The sequence below is a fragment of the Lissotriton vulgaris genome, chromosome 3_1 (assembly GCF_964263255.1).
Source record: "Lissotriton vulgaris chromosome 3_1, aLisVul1.2, whole genome shotgun sequence".
NCBI lineage: Eukaryota > Metazoa > Chordata > Amphibia > Caudata > Salamandridae > Lissotriton > Lissotriton vulgaris.
This window is the reverse complement of record NC_141689.1, coordinates 1368273701-1368279700: the sequence shown is the minus strand read 5'-3', so window position 1 is coordinate 1368279700 and position 6000 is coordinate 1368273701.

Below are 6000 nucleotides of genomic sequence, written 5' to 3'. Positions count from 1 at the left end.
GGAGTAGGTGTCCTGAGACTGTATTGGGGAAGATGGCCGTATGTGCTGATGACTCTGTTGGTGGCCAGCGACGTCCATCTTGTATGCTCATGTTGCTCTCGGCCTTGCTTGGACACTTTGTTTCCTTATATAGGCTGATGCGGGAATCAATGGGCAGACATGCCTCCGGGGACCTGCAAGGACTGGCCAAGGATAAGATGTATTCCTTAAATGTTGACATTTAGGTGGCTGGCGGGGGTGGGGGGCGCGCGTTATTCTGATACGCTTATTTGTGCAGTATGTTGATAATTCTCCCCATTACTGATTGACTTGATCGCTTACTATTGTGGATTATGTGTCTTGGGGAGGAGTGTATTTTGCGGGAGGGGGTGTCCGGAAGCCCGTACGGATGGCCCTCCTCCAGTTTTATAAAAAAAAAATCCTTCTCTTTTCTGTGACTAAATTTCGGGTACTCTTCATGGGCGACAGGCACGCTGCTAGGGGGGGGTAGGCCGTAGCCTCTGCAGGGGTGCAGGGTGGGGGGTTGGGGGATGGGTTTTTTGTTTCGTCCTTTTTCAGTTTCTATGGGCCCCTTTTTTGTCTCTTCCCTTCTCCTTTTCTTTGTCTTCTTTATCTTTTCTTTCCTTTTCTGGGTCAGCATGACGGTTAGACATTGCGCCTTTTGCCGTTTTTGCTTTTTGTGCTTTTTTGTAATCTTTACTACGGTAGCCTCACGTTCATGGGGTGGGCGATGACTGGTGCGAAATGTGAATATGTGCTCTCTCATCCTGATAAGTATACTTCAGCACCGATACCTCGATTATGATTATCCGTTCTGTTGATACTCTGTTGAATGCATTGCCCACTCCATGTCCTCGGTTGATTGTACTGCATCTGATCCTTTTTATTTTATAATATTAAAATTAACCTTATCGAATCCTGTAACTCAATGGTCACGTTAAACTGCAGTACTATTTTGGAAAAACTGTCGTATTTCGTACTGGGGGGACTGCTGAGTTGCTTTATTACTGACGGATGTGCTAAAAATTGCTTTCGAGGCCGGCCAGGGTGGTTGTAGGCCCGTATATGTATGCTATTGATGCACAATAAAGGTTTTCCCCAAAAAAATTAAAAAAAAAAAAACAGCAAGGAAAGACTACAGAGTGGCTTTGCTCCAAGCAAAGCTGAAATGGAATGAGATCCGCTGGCAGGATCTAAAAGATGCAAGCTCAGCAAGGGATACCAACCTTTTTTTATGGAATCTCGTTAGACGGGCAGACAAGAGGGATCTAGATCAAATCTCCAATCATATCTCTTGCCAGGCCGGGTAAGACCACTTTGGGAAACTATGCTAGGTCTGAGGACGAAAGCATAGAAGGGCCATGAGACCACCTCCCTCATTCTTTTTCAGGGTGGCAATAACGACCCTTTCATGTTGAGCGAAGTAGAATCCGCCATAAGTAGGGTAGTCCCTGCCAAAGCCCTGGGACCAGAGGGTCTCCCTGGAGATTTGTTCCTTGCAGACCTCCGAAACCGGGCCCGGTACATTTTGCTCTTAATTAATTCCATCTCTAATGGTTGCCCAGTACCGGAGTCCTGGAAGGGCATGGATGTAGTCCCAATCTTTAAGAAGGGAGCCAGAGAGGACCCTGCCAAATACAGACCAATCTGCAGAGTCATACTGCAGAGGATCCAATCTTGGGCTGAGGATGAAGACATCATCTCTCAATGAGAGGCTGGTTTCAGGGCCAACACGGCAACGGTGGGCCATGTTTTCAGGTTCCTTTTGATATATTGGAAAGTGGTTGTGATCGGCAAAGGCAGTCTTTATCTCGCTTTCACAGACTTAAGGACTGCCTTTGACCTGGTCCCAGGAAAAGGTTGTGGCAAATATTAAGAGACATGGGCATCCCTCCACTATTCCTCAACCTATTGATCCGACTTTATGAGGATAATTATGCACAGGTAAGATGGGGGTCCCAGGGCCAGCTGACAGATAGGATCCCAGTAAACAGGGGAGTACGCCAGGGCTGTGTGATGGCATCCACCCTGTTCTCTTTATACGTGAACGGGGTAGTTAGTTTTTTGCAAGAAATTGCAGCTGATGCTCTGGCCCTGGCGGGCAACAAGGTACCTACTCTCCTGTTTGCGGATGACACACTGCTGATCTGCAAGACCCCTGTTGGGCTACAAAAATTACTGAACAGATTCCAATCCTTTAGTATCTCTTGGGGGCTGGTCATAAATATATCGAAGACCAAATTTATGACATTTAACCCACACAAATCGTTCAGGAATAATCTTGCCCTGGATGGGACATATTTGGAGAGAGTCAGTACTTTTGACTATCTTGGTATTTGACTCTCGGAAAAAATGCAATGGATGTCCCACCTTGACAAAATGCTTCTGAAACATAAACGAGCGGTTGGGGTACTGAGCAAAGAACACTGCTCATCGCAGAGCAGGCCAGCTGCCCCGGCACTCACGGTTCATGATGCACAGGCAGTTAGTTCAGCACTATAAGGAGCTGAGCTATGGGGATTTGACAACGTTGACGAGATCTGCAGGTCGGAACATACGTTTTTGAGGGATCTGGTTATGCTACCCCGGAATGTCCCGCTAATTCCCTTGATGTATGACATGGGCAGGCGCTCTTTTGGCGATATTGCTAAACTCTCCCCACTGCGTTTTTGGGCTCGACTTAGGCGGACCTCTGAACTCACAAATTATGCTAAAGCGCTTTCAGAAGTAATGAGTTTAGATGTCAACCATGAGGTTAAATGGATTACTAATGTTAAGAAACTAATGACAAGTCTCGGGCTTAAGGATTCTTGGGATAACCAAAATACCCCGAACAAGGTAGAGCTCAAACGTATTTATTGGGACTGGATTGACGTTCGGGAGCTCAGTAATCCAAATATGGGAAGGCTAGTGGAAGAATTTTTCCAGCACAAACAATCAAGAAGCCCGAACCATATTTGGATACAATCCAGATACCAAGAGAAAAGGCGCTCTACATCCAATTTAAATTTGGATCGCTTCCGGTTCATGTATTTACTGCTAAATGGCGCCCCCAAAACAGACCACAGAAGACTGTCCTTTCTGTAGGGCACCGAAAGAGAGTGTCGCACACCTCATGTTTGCATGTCAAGCATATGAAAAGGCGAGATCTAGATGGCTCAAGTCGATCTGCAGACAACTAGTGAAGTAGTGTGGCTCACTGGTTAGAGGCGGCAGACCCGAGAGCAGAGGACGGCCCGGGATCAGGGTTCGATTCCCGGCGCAGCAGGTTTCTGGACCAGGGTCAGCGGACTCGATAATTCTCTCGCCTCGGTGCCCACTCTGATCAGCGATCACACTTGGCAACTCTGGGCATTAGCTTGCCTCATCTTCACTAACGGCCCCACCAGACTGCCGGGGATGCCTGGTCTCACCCTGGAGATACCCATTAAGGGACCATCTCTCAGGGAAGCCAGGAAGGGTTTCGCAGTGGTCGAAGCGCCTTGGGACCCTACGGGTAAGTAGTGCGCTATATAAATGCCTATACATACATACATACATACATACATACATACATAGGTACTCTTGATCCTAGCGTCGTTTTACGTAGTTTAAAATCTGATGCAAGAACCCTTTTTGTTTGTTTGGTTGCTAAGTTTTTAAGTTGTGCCTGGATAACCAGGCATAGAGCCTTACGAAGGGCGACTTAATTTTACATCACAAGCCCCATGGTGAACACAATAGAGCCTAAGATGAACGATCAAAAATCACTCGAATTAATTTCTATGCACTGCCACTGAAACAAGGTATATTAAGTACTATTGCTTTTAATTATAATTTCAAACCGCTGTTTTTATCCAAAACACAAACACATTTTTTAACTATGATGAAATAATTGCTATCATATCTTGACTAATCTGATCACATGTATCTGTCACGTTTTATTGTGAAAATTTGTATCTGTATAGATTGTATTTTTAATAAAGGATTGTCTGAGCTTTTATGATACTTGTTATCGAAATACAGCTATTTGACTGGCGAATCTTATAAGTTCCTCTACCCTGTTTAAGAGCTCTGCCCCCTAATGACAAAAGAATGTCAATTGCACATGTGAAGGAATCCTTGGGAGCAGAATGTTTAACCCACCAACGATGTTATTTGTAATAGGGGACTGTGATCAATTTTAAATCTCTGTACAGGCTATAAAAATGAATGTGGGCGTGTATGTGTGAGAGCGAGAGAGATAGCCAGAGCCGCTGTGTGTGTGATAGTGTTTGCCAAAGACAGAGTGTCTTATGTATGAAAACGAATTATGGGTATGCCTGTGTGTAGGATATTAGGATCGAGTGGGTTCCACAGACATGTATCCTATCCTGCAGAAAAGAGCATTACGTATTCCACATTCAACCACAATCCGTTATTTTACAAATCACATGAGTGGGAACAAAATGAGCATTTAAATTCTCTGCCTCTGCAAGCCCCACATCAGAAGGTGATGACCTGATGTTGTTGTCAAACCTACTTAAGTATGCCATCGGGTTTCCTTGAAGATAGTGTGCAAATATGTATGCATACATATATAAAGAGAACATAGCACAAATCAGTGCTTTGACCTATTAAAGAAGTGTGCTTCAGAAAGGCTATAATTTTAATTTAGTGCATTTCTGACTTCATACATGAAAATGGCTTTCAACTGATGCACTCCTGACCATCTGAGGCATCAAAGATGAAAGGGCGCCTTCTTATAACTTTGAAAGCACCTGACAGTTAAGAGTTAGCCACTGCCACCACACTGACCATATGTGAGACAGACACATCTATCTGATGTCTGTGAATAAGTTAGACCTGAGTGGGTCAGTGGAAGGCTGAAAAACTAGTCTTGCATAACTTACCACACCTTACAAGTGAATCGTTGAAGCATTTGACCACGCAGACTGTTATACCTGGCCCTTTTGAAAGGTTTATCCCCACATTTTTTGCCTTTTGCCTCCTATTTTTCTGTCCTGGTTTCATTGGCTATAGGATTCTGGGCACTTTACCACTGCAGTTCAGTGCTAAAGTGCATATGCTCCCTGTATAAATTGTGACAATGATTGGTTATCCATGATTGGCTTATCTGATTTACTGACAAGTCCCTAGTAAAGTGCGCTGTGTGTGCCAGGGCCTGTAAATCAAACGCTACTAGTGGGCTTGCAGAACTGGTTGTGCCACCCACACGAGTAGCCCCGGAAATGTGTCTCAGACCTACCACTGTAGTATCTGCATGCACAGTTGGAAACTATCATCTTGTCCTGGCAAGTGCACCCACTTACCATGCCCAACCCTTCCCTTACATGTACCCCGCATGGGCAAGGTGCATTGTATGTAAAAGGAAGGACATGTACTGGTGTGTGTTACATGTCCTGATAGTAAAATACTGTGTATTTAATTTTCACTACTGAAAGGCTTACTGTCCTATAGGCTTAACATTGGGGCTGCACTGTAACAAATTACCTGTGTAGCTTTCCATAGGAACAAAATAGAAAATGAGGTTTAGGCTTCTGAACTCAGAATTTATTAACATACCATTTGGTAAAGGTGTTTTTTCAATTCTGTGTTGGAAAATGTCGCTTTTAGAAAGATAACAATGGATCAATAAGATTACCTGTGAGCAAAGGATGGTTTACTGAGACAATTGCTCAGCAGTGCGACCTGGAACTGGTTTGTGACGACGCAACGGATATTCTCTTGATATTCAGTTTGTGCCTTTGGGACAAAGCACATTTCTGAGCGGGCACGCCAAGATTTTGCCTGGAGCATTATCTAAAACTGTTTAAAAATTCGAAAAGACAAAAGGGAGGGAGTGCATTACATCCAGTTCTCATTTTCAGTACATAATATATGTTTGTCCCTTTGGATGCCTGCACCTCATATGTTTACAAAATTAATACCATCGAAACCCTATTGTGGTGAGCTCATCATGAGCCTTTTAACATCAAATATATTGCATCTGTATCTTCAAGATATTGTTTTTATATGTGC